The following is a 13,391-nucleotide window of genomic DNA, read 5'->3' as shown; positions in this document are numbered from 1 at the left end:
ACCCTAATGATTATATAGTTGAAGTACCTAGATTATAAAAATATACATGCATTAAGTATCAAACTAAAGAGATAATAAGAAGTCATTAATTCATGCAAGCAACTTCCAGAAATATGAATGAGCTACGATTAGCTATGCTAAGGCACGGCACTAACGTAATTACAGCCATTTTACTGTATTTAATATAGGTAAAAATAAGGGAAATTGGTACATGAACCTTCCTTAAGGCTGTCGTTTTCATTTTGAAATGGAACAGTTCCGCTCAATTCTTCAGAATGACTTCTGTGTGAGATCCCTTCCCCTCACTTCTCTCTCTTTTATTTTTCCCAACAGAAGGAACGTACCCGGGGCTGCAGGGGAGACCTCGGCTCATTTGGAGGTAAGGAGGGGCGGAGAGAAGCCAGGAACGGAAAGAAGGATGAAGGATGGGAGCAAAGAGGGAAAGAAAACAAATGGGCAGCGCTAGCGATCAGATCTGCCTGTCCGAAGAGAAAAAGCGGAGGGGGCCGGGAGCCGCAGCCTACAGCCCTACACCACGCGCGGGCGGCGGCGGCGGCGGCGGCGGCGGCGGCGGCGGCGGCGGCGGCGGCGGCGGCGGCGGCGGCGGCTCCATCCTCGGCCCCGCCCGTCCCGAGGCGCCGCAGCCCGCCCGGGAGCGCTTTCCCATTTTCTCTCAATGGGCGCCGGGCGCGCCCCCGGCTCCCGGCTCCGCCCCCTTTATTTGCATAACGACGGCTGCCCGAGCCTCCATTGGCTGCTGGCGGGCGGGCTCGAGCGTGACGTCAGCGCTCGCCGGGTAATGCCCGCGTTGTGGCGGGTAGTTGGAGCCGGCAAAGCCCGCGCAGCAGCGGCTCCGGGCGCACCGGCCCCGCGCCAGCGCCGCTCCTCGGCCTCCGCTCCCGCGGGCCGCCGGCCGGGCGGGTGATGGCGGGGGGCCGGCTGCCCGCCCGTCTCCTGGCCGCCGCCTGCTTCGCCCTCAGCTTAGCCCCGGGGGCGGCGGGGCCGCGGGACGGTCCCGGCTTGTCGCGGCTGCAGAGGAGGAGTCTGGCGGTGGACTTCGTCGTGCCCTCGCTGTTCCGCGCCTACGTGCGGGACTTGGTGCTGGGGCCGCCGGGCCGCGCCTCGGCGACGGGCCGCCTGCTGCTGGACTGCGCGCCTCTGCTCCGCGCCGCCCGAGGAGGGCCTTCCCGGCCGCCGCCGGCAGCGCCGCTCGTCCTCCCCGGCGGCCCCTCCGCGGGCGGGCGGCGGCTGCGGCGCGCCAAGCAGCTGGTGCTGGAGGTGGGCGAAGGCAGCCTGCGGGACGGCTGCGCCGCCGGGGCGCGCCTGGAGTTCGACCTCAGCGAGCCGTTCGCCGGCTGGCTCCGCTCCGGAGACGGGCGGCTGCGGGTGCGGGTGATGCCCGAGCGCCGCGGAGGCGTTCCGGGCGGCGAGCGAGGGCTCTCGGCGGCCATCCGAGCCGCCCGCCCCCGCCTCCTCCTCCACGTCTCGGCGGCAGGTGAGCCGGGCGCTGCATGCCGGGCACTGCCAGCTTCCCCCCGCCGGCCGCGGCTTCCCCTTGCGGCTCGTCCTTGCCGTCCAACGTACCGACGGGCTGGGGGGCCAGGAGGGCTGCTTAGGGAGCGCAGGGGGGTTTGTATGCAACGCGGGCGTTGCGCCAAGCAACCGCAAATGGGACCCGAAGGTGGAAGTGTCGTTAGCCTCGGGGGAGCAAGGTCAGGCTGTCTGATGCTCCCCATCGTTTTCTAGGGTGTGTTTGCTCAAAGGGCTGCGAGGGATTCCCAAGGTTATGTGCGGGCGAACCTCGGGGAACGGTGGAAGCATTCCGGAGCTCAGTCTGACGGTCAGAGCGATACACGTATGCTATTGGGCGTTGCTATCAGCGTTATTACTCTTTTTTTAAACGTACGATGGGAGACAGGCAAATATCAAAGAAAACGGTTCTCTCCCGGCTTTTTTCAGCTGGGAGAGAGTTAATTGTCTTCCTAGTTGCTGGAAGGGTGCCGTGTTTTGGATGCGGGGTGAGAATAATGTTAACACGATTGCTTCAGTTATTGCTGAGCAGTGCTGCGCAGAGCCGAGGACTTCCCAGCTTCTCACTCTGCCCTGCAGACAGACAGGGGCTGGGGGGCACGAGAAGCCGGGAGGGGACAGCACCGGCACAGCTCACTCATGCAGGTCCCAGGGATGTCCTTACCATGTGGTGTCACGCTGAGCAATAACATCGGGGTAACGCTGGGGGGCTGCTGCTGCTCAGGGACTGGCTGGGCATCAGTTGGCTGGCGGTGAGCAATTGTGCTGTGCATCACTCATTCGGTATATTTCTTGCTTTTTAAAATTATTTTTTCTTTGTTATTAACCTGCCATTATCTCAACCCATCAGTGACTACACCTTTCAGTTTTTTCCCTCATCCCACTGTGCGTGGATGAGCTGTTGGTCAGGTTCAGCTACAGTGAGCTGGCACTGAGTTGATTCCTGTCTCTTTTAATACCACAGACAGTACTTGGTGGACTGTATCAGCTACAGCATGACAAGAAGCCGTGTATCTCAGGGGGCTCACATGGCACTGATTGGCATCTCTCTGAAGAGAGACCCTGGCTCATATCTTTTGTCCTGGGTGATAGGGATGTGAAGTCAGGGTAGGGGGCAGCTCCTCAATCCAATCCAAATCCTCAAATCCAATTTGTAATTCGGGCCAATGATGAGGAGAGATTTCCATCCTGCTTGTGCCTGGTACCTTTCACACAAGCTCTGATTCAGGCTCTCATATCAAGGCTGTAATAGTGAGGGGGCTGCAAGATCAAATAACTTGTCACCGTGAGCTCAGTTTGGTAGCTTCTATGAAGCTGTGGAAGTGCTGGTGGCGTGTCTCTGAGTAGCCACTTAATGGATCACAAAACAAACCTAGATACGTTTGCAAGTGGTGAGAGGAGTCAGTGCTGGGCTTTCAGTACAAAGTTGGAGCAACTGATGATTTTTTTATGTTCAACTGTAAAGCTGGGCCAGCAATGTGAGTAATTACCAATGGAACTAATTTCATTCCTTGCTGCCTGCAGCTAAAATCAAAACAGACCATCAAAACAGTTTCTATGTGAATCAGTCTCGTGCTTGAGGCTGAAGTGAGAAGCCTCCCTCGGTCAGTTTTGGCAGAGGTGAGGCAGAGATCACCTACTGTATGGTGTCTGGGTGAGGCCAGTGCTCCCTCCCTGCCTTCTGCAGCTCTTGCCTCAATTTGTTAGCATGAAAAATCGTTTTAAAATATTAGTAAAGACACCCAAAGCTGCTCTTTTCTTTTTCTCTCTTTGGGAAATTCTTTATGAGTTGCAGTTCCTTTGCTTCAAGAATCTCCCTCTTTGGCAGTGGAGATGCAGCCTTTGCTTTTAATGCTAGTTCAGCTCCAGTGCCTTTAGCAGAGAGGGAGCTGGAGGGCACATAGCTGTCATCTTTGAGGATGAAGGTGTGGTTTTAAACCCGAGTGAAGGATATCCTCATGAATGAGCAGGTGCTGTGCTGCTGTAGGTACAGCACGGAGCTTTAAGCAAAGTTCATCAGGATCTGGGTGTTGTCCTCACTGTTGAGAAATCCATGTTTTGCTGAGAGACGAGCAGCAGTTAGCTCTGCCCAGTGAAATCACGCTGAAGGCAAGGCTCTGCTGCTTTTACTGCAATACAGCCTTGCAGAGTCCATTGCAGGGGATGCAGGAATAGGAGGAGCAGAAGGAATGCAGAGCTACCTATTTCACAGCAGTACCTTCTCCTAGCAGCTGTTCCTGACCTCCTGTAACAATTCCAGCTTCCTCCTGAATTCTACACTGATGTTCCTGAAGTGCAGCATTGCTATTAAATTCTCCATCTGCTTTGCCAGTAATTAAACTGTAGTGTATTTATTCCACGATACGGCTTTGCACATAGGTTTTTAGCATGGAATCCATTCTTTTTGCATTGTGAAGGTGCTGCCTGTACGAACACCACACATCACTACCATCCTTAAATTTGCACCACGTAGTCCTGCTGCCAGCAGGATGTGCTGACACAGTGATAGCAGCATCCACCAGTCCATAAGTGTGCAGATTCCAGCAATTATTATCACCATTGCAGCTAATTTGAACAGGGCTTAACTAAAGCCCTTCCTAAGGCAACTGAGCCTCTCCTCTATTGCTTAAGCTAATTGGAAATGGATTTCAAACAACACAATCCTCCCATCAACAGTGTAAAGAGGCTTTACTGATGTTGACACACTTAGTGATTTTCTTGTTTTTTTTTTTTTTTCTTTTTCCAAAAGTGCTGGAGATGCCCAGGATTGCAGTACTTCCCAGGAAAAAAAAATGTAATTACCTTGCTTAATTACTTTCACAAAATTATCCTCCCTGGGAATGGAGATTGCATTGTATGTGAGGATGAGAAAAACCTGCAAGGAGCCGAATTCCCATTGAGTTTAAGGTTACAAAAGAGTCCTGTAAATAATGTTGTATTCTTTTTGGCTTTTGTGCTCTGATACTGGCTGAGAGATATTTCACCAAAGTGAAGCCTTTCTCTTTTTAATAGCATGTTTGTGTGGCGCATGAAGCAATTTGTCTCAGCGTGTTACCAAACACACTTAGTAAAAGGTGTTCTTACTGGAGTGCTGTTGTTTAACTGTCAAGCCATTGAGTTCACAGGAGTTTGTGCACCACTGTCCTGCAAATACTCTCAGTGCCTGATTGCTCCATGCTTGCATGGGCTCCATAGAGATCCAGAACCCATCTGTTTTGGCCCTGCAGAGGCGTTTGTATTTCATCATGTTAACACCACAGGTAACCAAATCACTGACTGTAGGGTACCTGGCCCACAAGCGTTGCTAAATACATCTTTGTTAAGTTTACTCAGGAAGTTTAATAAGCTGAAATGCCCATAAAATAACTTTCCATGAGAAATAATTGCTGCTTACATATGCAAAGGTGGGAAGCATGTGTTAAAAAGAGGCATACAGGGATGAAAATGAGTCATTCCTCCCTCTAAAGGTCAGTGTACTTTAATTCATGAAATAGATTTAACATTCCAATTTTGTTTCTTCAATAGCCATGGATAACTTCTTATCCTCTGGCTAGGGGAAATATTACTCCTGCACCATGGCCTTCATCTCCAATTTTATTAACTTGCCACACGTACTCTCCCTGAAACTGCATTCACTGCATACCACCACTATTATAACACTGAGACAATTCAGCTTTCCATCTTTAGGGTAGTGCTGCTGTGCACCTGAGCTCATCTTCAGGAGGAATTTCTTACATGAGATTAGAAAGAACTTCAGAGCAGGGGAAAATATGTTTTTGAAAGTAGATGTTTTGAAAATGAAAATCAGAGCTCTGAACTGAAAGCTGACTGTAGTAAAGTCCCCGGTGTTTTCCATATATTTCTGAGGTACCAGCATTTGATCAAGGTCTCATAGTTGTATTTTTCTTTTCTTTTCTTTTTTTTTTTTTTTTTGTTTGTTTCCAAAGAACAAAGTTTGGAGTTTTGCCATGCAGAGCAGAAGGCTGTAAAGGCTTCAATCACTTTCCAGTTGCTCTTTGTTATTCTCTCATACACAGTCGAGGGATTGGATCTGGGATGTGAGATGTGATCTGCCTCTTCTGGTAAATCAGGCAAACCTCAGTCATTGTAGCAGAACTTCTGAATGGCTTCCATTTTAGTGCAGGTAGTTTCCATCTGTTCTGCTGGAGATTTATGCCTTTCTTAGACATGTATTAGTACAAACTGAAGTTTTCTTCTACCCTTGTGTTGTTCTAGGTGTTAGAATACTGCATGCCAGTTACCAGTTGCTAAATTGCAATGAATCCAAACTGTGCCTAAGAACATCTTTCTCAGCCCTCCCTGCCCTAAGTATTGGGCCCATAGCACCTCCTTGCAGAACACCACTCCCTTGTGCTCTCCAGAAATAAGGATTTAGCCATCCACAGTGCCTCGTCTTAAAATGATGATGCCTCCTGAAGAAGAAGGAAGCCAAAAGCACTGGGTTTGGCTGGGCTGCTGGGCAGTACAGTCCCAGGTCTCTGTGCTGTCCTGCCCTGGTCCTGGCCAAGGCACTTACCTACCTTACCTGAATTTCATTTGCTCTTAGGCATAACATAGTGTTCTTATAAATATTCCTATTCGTAAGTTTATTCAGTAAAGATCTATAAACAAGCACCCAGAAGAGCACAGTTTATTGTTTTTTTTTTTTTTTTTAAATTATGTATGAAAATGTATAGCAGATTTTAAAAAGATACCTTTTCTAATCTTGCTGTGCTTTAATTTCTTCATCCTTAAATGCAGAGAATAAATACATCAAAGGAGCGCTTTAGGAAACTTTAGTGCTTTGTTATACAAAGGTAGAAACACACTTCAGAATCAGAGGTCTTGCAATGCCTGAACTGTATTTGAATGTAATCTCATCATTGGGCTCTCCATATCTTGCATGAATGTTGTATAATATGAGCTATAATCTGGGTTTGTGGCAGTATTTGTGAATTAGTCAAGAAGTAATAGAGAAAGTGAGGGCAGCATTTAGCTCTTATACATTTCACAAGTCATAGAATCATAACTGAACCTTGTCATAGTCAAGAAAACACCATCTTCTCAATGTATCTGTGCTAACTTATTTGGGTTGATGCTGTTTTAGGAATCCATCTTGAGATTTCTTCCCAAGCAGCAGTCAGGTTAAACATTACCTGGACACTTCCCAAGAATCTGCTTGGGCTACCCAGAATCTGGAGCACTGAGACTAGGACACTGATGAGGGATATGTCTAGCAGTGAATGGTCCAAGTTGCCTGCCTTCCACATCTTTCTGCCCTCTGATCCATAGCAGCTCTTTGCCGAGGAGCTGCTCAGCGTGGCTGCAGTGCTGAGCCAAGAAAGGTCTGTTCTGAAATGTGCCACATTTGTCTTGCTCCTCTAATTCAAAAAAACATGGTTGGAGAAAAATGTCATGGAAGTATAAATGCAGATTTGATAAGTCTGACCTTTCTTTTCCTCTGAACAATGAATGTCAGAAAGCTTAAAATGACAAGCTGGGATCGCTGGAAGTTATTTATGTGTTTAAATATTTAGGCAAGAAACACATTCTGAGACTCACGTCTAATTTACATGGGTACTGTGATTTATGACTGAGGCAACCAAGTAGTTCCTTGGTTGTCACTATACTGCTTACCATGGCTACTCAGAAATATGCCGTGGCAGCACAGATAGGACTTAGATATCTCTGCTCTCAGAAGCTATAAACTATGGCAGTGGTAGTGAAGGAGAATTGTCTGCACTTGTCCCTCCTGTAAAATGTGATGTGGTTGAATTGTTCTAGCTGGATCCAGCAGATAGAGCTGGTGGCTTGCTATACAGACTCCAGGCTATTTTCTAACACCAGACATTCCAAAGAAAGTGGTAAACTGTTGCACAGAGATGGAATCAAGCACGGAAAAACAGGTGCTGAATGCAAATGATCCCTGTGGTGTGAAAATATCAGTTAGTATTTTGCATTTATTTTTACTTTTGCCACTGACCTTTAACGTTTTACAAAGAGTTGTTGAGTAGTTGCAGGAATCAGGTTCTGCTTTGACTCTCTAATTCTGACTTAATTATCTTGCAATACTGGGGCTACCATTAGTGAATATGGTAGTGAGTGAGCATGGAGGAAGAAAGAATCACACAAGGAGTTGGAGGCAGCAGAGAGCTTTAGCATGAAATCCATCATTCTGTGGCACTCACTTTGCATAACAAGGGTAGTACTGATGGCTTCTAAACTCCATTGGGTGGAAGATGCTATTTTTTGCAGGTTACTTTCTAATAACTTCAGTAAAGGTGGTAGAATACAGTTTAACTCTTGAGATTTCTAATAAAAACTACAACAGCCTCCCATATTGATTTACTTCCATGTCTGCAGAGCTAATCATAGTGTTGCTATTTCCTTCCTGCTAAGGGATAGCCAACGTCTGAAACTTAAGATAACAACACTTTTGCCTGATGTTACAAAAGACTGGATTTCTGGTTTTGTAAAAACTATGAGCCATGCTTTTGCCTGTTAAAACACTATCCTTTCTTAAAGTCAAAATGGCAAATTTAGTTTCTTAGGGAAGGGAAAACTCACGCAGATGGTGTGAGCAGCTCTGTTTCTGATTTTCTGCTTAAGGTATTGGATATTAATACAGAATGTGGGATTTTAGATTATTTGTAGCTTCAGTGATGTGGCTATTTATTCCAGGATTAGAAATGGCAAAATTGTGATGTTAGGCCTGAACCTTTCATCTAGATCTTTCTAGAAACAAAGATATGCTCTTTGCAAGCCTGCCTCTAGCAGCTCTTCCAATTAGTCTGCTGATTGCAGAAGTCTTTTAGTGGCCACCCAATGCTTATAACAAGGCAAAGGAACTTTCCTGTTAAAACAAGCGGAAACTTTGGACTTGGATGTAGCAATGCACTGTAAAGGAAGAGGTGTGGGCTCTTTCTGCAACCTTCTCACCATCTTCTTACTCACAAGCAGCTCTTTCCAGTCTCCTGTCTTATAAAACTATGTCTTGAAAGAAAACCACAGCACTCTCTCTGAGTTATGAGCTGGGCAGAGGGAGAGATGATGGCTCTGTGGTGAGATGATCAGACAAGAGAACACTTGGTGGTGAGTGTGGGGAAAGACATAGCAGTGTTTGGCTACTTGTACTACGTATTTCTTGATGTCTGCTAGGAAGAGGTAATACCTTCTATACACATACTCAGCGATGTGCCCTGGTAGACATTTTGGACCTGTTTATATTTTCCACATCGTGTTCTTTCCGGGACTTCTATGCCACTGGAGATTTCTTTCTAGCTGAGTTTTGAAAGTTTGCATGAGCGCTTATGAATGCAGTCACAGTAGTGCCTGTGATATGCAGCTGAATACCTGTGATTCCACCTGTTGGAAACCACAGAGCTCTACAAGTTGCAACAGACTTCTGATTTCAGTACATACATTGCCATTCACATGCTGTTTCTACTGGCCCTTTAAATACCAAGCTATCTCAGATGCATCAAAATGTCTGGGCTTTTTATGGCCCCTTTCATCTTACTTCTCAAAATTCTTTAAGCCTTATCGCCCTACTGACATCTCTGAGCATTGTTATATTTATTTTACAGAGAGACCACAGAAACCAAAGATGGAAAAAGCAGTATTTGATTATGTTAAGAACACAAATGTTGAATACAATTTTCTCATATTGAATGTACTAAATAGTGATGTTTCTTTTCTGCTTCCCACAAAAGGCCAGGAAAGAGCAAGAAATTAGAGCTGAGAGTTTTACTGGAAACACTGCAGCAATTATTGGCAAAGCTACTTGGAATTCTCTTTGCTTCGAACTGTGTTGGCAACATTTGTCTTCTAAATAAACTTATTGGGTTGTGGGTTTTTGTTTCATTTTGTTGTTGACTTGATTCTGCTGAGCAGCTCCCTGTCTTCAGAAATTGCCTTCTGGCCTTTCTACTTCTATGATAGCACGTGTCAGCATTAGGGAGCGTGATGCAATGGTTATTTCTGAGGGACAATTCATTACTGACGCCAATTAAACTTGAAACTAATGAGAAGGGATTACTTTTCAAGGGTGAAGAGGAGGCCAGAGTAGTTATTATAGGTTAATTATTCTTCTAAAAGACTCGGTTTAAGTAACAGTTTGTTTTATCAACTTTTTTTTTATTTTACATCGTGCAAGAGGCTTGTTTGAAGAGGATTCAAATATAATTACTGCATTGACCTCATCTAGCTCTTGATCAGTAATCTCCTTTCATCAGCAAAAGGTTAATAAAATCTTTAAGAAAAGGAATTCCTTGGCTTCTCTTTATGTAGACATTTCAGAATAGGTTTCCCTGCACATATTTTCTATTACCCTTCCGTATGGGTTCCTTGGAGTACTTGTTATATTGATGCAAAATGGAACTGTTTCATAACGCATTGCCAATTTAATGGTTGCCTTGCCAAATAGGTGCATGACAGAGGTGGAGAGTGGATCTGTAGTCAGGGCTGGCCCGAGCTTTGGCCCTGAAGTCAGAACCTCTCTTTTTAAAGCACAAGAGCTTGCGGTTCACCTGGGCAATATCTCAGTTGACAGGGCAATAAGGTGTCTGTGTAATGGTCAGTGTTTGCTTAGCAACCAAGGAAGGGAGGAGATGAAGCTTGCTTTACTCAGCAGCAATAGGCTCTTGCTGGGAAGCGCTATGGCTTTTTGGTAGGGGAGGGCACGCATTGGTCCACTTTCCTTCTTCTCTGCTCTCTTGTTGTCACATTCCTCTTTTCAGCTCTTTGGAGAGATGAGATTCTTGCAGTTGTGTATTACAAAAAAGGAAGAAGAGAACTGGATTATTGATGATATTCTGATTGCAGAAAGTCAAATAAAATGTTTGTGGGCAGGGAGAATAATCGGTCTTAATCAGCTGTAAGTGTTAGGGCAACCCAAGTGGTCCATTAAGTAGCTGTCTGATGTGTTCTGGCTGGGGAACTGCTTTGCAGATGGGGAGCTCATGCATTAACACGTGGGCTGGAAAGGCAGATGTGTCTGTTTTTGAAGCTGATCAAGGTGCTGTGAGTAGAACAAGGGCTCAGATAAATGGAGGGAGGTTGCAGTTTAGAGAAGCCCCTCAGTATTGAGGTGATTTGACTACTAATTGCAGATTACAATCACAGCATCTCAAAGGAGCAATGTTCACCAGTCCTCAACTCAAGAAAAGAGTTGTGTCTTCCATCTGGGTGGTAGTATCGTGTTCTCAAGTAAGAACATCTCTTGAATATCTATTTGTGTCACCAGATTCTGTTAAGGAGACAAAATTCAGCTCATTGGATTTTGTATAACATTTGAAGTGCCCAGTCCCTTTTGTTCTTAGAGTTTGAAACCACATGAAACAGTGGGCTTTTGATCAACCTTTTTCTGCTCTGCCAGCCGTATACTGTTCTTTATCTCCTGAAACAAGGCAGCATTAAGTTTTAAGATTTGATTCAATAACATTTTATGGATAATAATTATGGCTGATATTAAGCCTTCAGCAACCAGTCTGTATGGAGACTTAATATATTGAGGTTTATTACTTTTTTTTACGTCAATTGTAAAGCAGTGTCAACTATATGAAAAGAGGAAAAAGAAATATCAATGAACTCTGCTTCTCTGCAGGGTGTTCGTGTGCTTGCCACTTAATATTGCTAGCACAGTGGGAGTTTGCTGGTGAAAAGATTTTGTTTACAGAATCTGTTTGCGCAGCTGCAGAGATGTGATGAATGAATGAGTAAATGAGTGAGTACAGCAATCCTGTGCTGGGAAAGGGAATCCATTAATAGATAGTCCTTGGAAATCAATTGATCCTCCTTTTCCTTTTAATAAGTGTGTGAAGTCCAACTTTTTCAGATCTGCTGTTTAGAGAAGAACTATACAACTTCCTTTAAGACTTATGGAAGTTCTTGACTCAGTGAAAACTGTTCAGGTACCCCATATTAATGAGTTTGGTGGGTTTCTCCACTTATTTTCCAGAAGTTTACCAGATCTTCTCAGGGCGTAGCTGTATGTCATGACTGTTTATAGAGATGGTCCCCAAACCAAACTGAAGACCTTGTTGAGCAAAAGGAGGCTCTAATAGCTTAAGTTCTGAAATGCCATTGGGTTATGTAATATAAATTACAGTATGAGAGAAAGGAAACATGTTAGTTTCCATACAGGGTCAAGTTCTTCTGTTGTACTGGTACTGAAAAAGTCATCTGAAGGACTCAGGACTGGATTCTTGCTCAGCTGAGCCTTGTGATATCAGTTAATGCATCATAAACTGTAAATGTACTGTACTTTATTGTTGCCTTTTTTTTTTTTTTTTTTTCCTTGCTCCTCCTTATAACTTTCTGTGTAAGGAAATCTACCTTCCTGGTAAGTTCAAATAAGATGCTGTCTGTTTGTGTCCTTTTTGCCTTTTTGATGGGAAAGCAGAAGGGAATTGTAAAGTGCTTTGGGAGCTACATAGAGGCCTGTCTTTGACATCCCTAAATATATGAGTAATGGGGTGCTTAGAAACAATTTTATGTGTGATGGATGCTCAACAATAAGGAATCGCAAATTGTGGGCAGCAGAGCTTGGAGAGGAGAGCTGCTCAACAAGATTAATGGGAAGGGAGACCTTTAGTGTAATGAAAGACACAGCTCAGGCTTGAAAACAGACAGTGACACACTAGATCGAGTCTTAAGGAGCTGGACAGTCAGGTTTCCTCTGTAGGCGGTAATGCTATGGTTTTGTAGAGCCTCTTCCTGGATAACAGAACAGCCGTGAAACAAATGCATTGTAATTCCCAATTCAGCCACAGGAACCCACACCTGTACACCGAGGGATCGGATTATCTAAGGGACTGCCTGTCAAGCTGGTCATAGGGATGTCAAAAGAAACCTTGAAATTTCTTTTGATTGCGAGCAAATAAGGAGAAAGAGGGTGAGTCTAAAGTAGAATATAGATGAGCTTGAGCACTGTAGGATTTATTTTATAACCACAATAAAATTCTTTGAAGGATCTTACTGAGCGTTTGGTATAAGACTGAAGTCAGTGAGAGCCTCCTTGGATCTTATCTAGCCAGATTTTCCTGCAAGGGCAAAAGCTCATGACCTTAGACAAACTAAATTAAAGTTAGTTAAAAACTAGGTCCCTTTTCAATTAATAATAAAATACCCCCTTAAACTTTTATTAACTACTGGAAATATCATCAAGCCTAAAAGAGAATAAACGGATCAGTATTTTGATGGGTGATAATAATAATAAAAAAACACACACACACACACAAAAGGTAAAAGTGTAGCTTGTTTTTCATTTCCAGCTCACTGTAAGTTGCAAGCAGTCAGTAAATCTGAATATCATGACTAAGGGGGTATGATTGTGGAGCAGAATTGGTAAACTGCTCCTGGAACTGGCCACAGGATCATTGTTACGCCTGCCACTTTGATGATCTTTCTCTGACAAGGATAATAGTGTGTGGAAATGAAGCCAGCAAACATGTAAAATACATCTAAATATAGAGGACAAAATAAGTAATAACTGGGCTAGTAATCAGATGCAGAATGCCTTATCTGTAACTACAGCGGCTTGAAATATGGCTGGTAGATAAACATTAAGAGGACCACGAAGCTGAGAATAAATAGAGCAATATCCTCTAAACGGTAAAGAACTGAAGCATAAGACCCTGGAAAGACATTCAGGACACACTGCATAAGAAAGATCTCTAAAATTTGTCAAGCAGATGTGCAGCTGGTAAGTAGATGAGTCACTGGGACACTGACTGAAATGCTAGGAGAAATAAATTACAGAGGGTTGCATTAGTGTAACTGAAGGCAGTATATTACTTTGCATTGAAGTGTAGCATTCTGTAGAGAAAGCAATGACGGTCATCCTATAGAGTCACAGAATG

The 13,391-nt window shown here is 44.7% G+C and overlaps 1 protein-coding gene across 13 annotated transcripts in view; it reads left to right on the top strand.

Annotated features, from left to right (window-relative positions):
• Nucleotides 1–13,391, top strand: part of ALK (ALK receptor tyrosine kinase) — a 332,192-nt gene that overhangs the window by 39,002 nt on the left and 279,799 nt on the right. For all 13 annotated transcript variants that reach the window (XM_090134723.1, XM_090134727.1, XM_090134725.1 and 10 more), the window contains one exon: nucleotides 334–379. The gene's annotated coding sequence lies outside the window, so the exon portion shown is untranslated. The remainder of the gene's footprint in view (nucleotides 1–333; nucleotides 380–13,391) is intronic.

The sequence above is a fragment of the Phasianus colchicus genome, chromosome 2 (assembly GCF_987193195.1).
Source record: "Phasianus colchicus chromosome 2, bPhaCol1.hap1.1, whole genome shotgun sequence".
Lineage (NCBI taxonomy): Eukaryota > Metazoa > Chordata > Aves > Galliformes > Phasianidae > Phasianus > Phasianus colchicus.
Note: the sequence above shows the minus strand (reverse complement) of the source record. Positions and strands in the feature narration are given on the sequence as shown.